Raw genomic sequence first — 269 nt, forward strand, 5'->3', positions numbered from 1 at the left:
GCAACTTGCATTCAGTTTGTAGCAAATTGAATCACATTGCTTAACCCTGTGAAAGTATTGTACAAGGACTTAGCTTTTCACAGACTTAGCAAATGCTTAGTGCCAGATAGAGATGTGGGGCCCATGGCCTTAGTTGTGATCTGATGGATACTTAGAAACTGTATGGTCTAGAAAGTGTTACTAGGAAACCAAAATAGACAACATAGAGGATGAAATCAACAAGGATGAAAAAAAAATTCCAAATCAAAGCATGTCCCCCCCATTATTTC

At 38.3% G+C, this 269-nt stretch overlaps 1 protein-coding gene across 2 annotated transcripts in view; it reads right to left on the reverse strand.

Moving 5' to 3' along the window:
- LOC119585631 (TBC1 domain family member 25-like) overlaps nucleotides 1-269 on the reverse strand; it is a gene marked incomplete at its 3' end in the record, with an annotated part of 14,981 nt that overhangs the window by 5,331 nt on the left and 9,381 nt on the right.

The sequence above is a fragment of the Penaeus monodon genome, chromosome 20 (assembly GCF_015228065.2).
Source record: "Penaeus monodon isolate SGIC_2016 chromosome 20, NSTDA_Pmon_1, whole genome shotgun sequence".
Lineage (NCBI taxonomy): Eukaryota > Metazoa > Arthropoda > Malacostraca > Decapoda > Penaeidae > Penaeus > Penaeus monodon.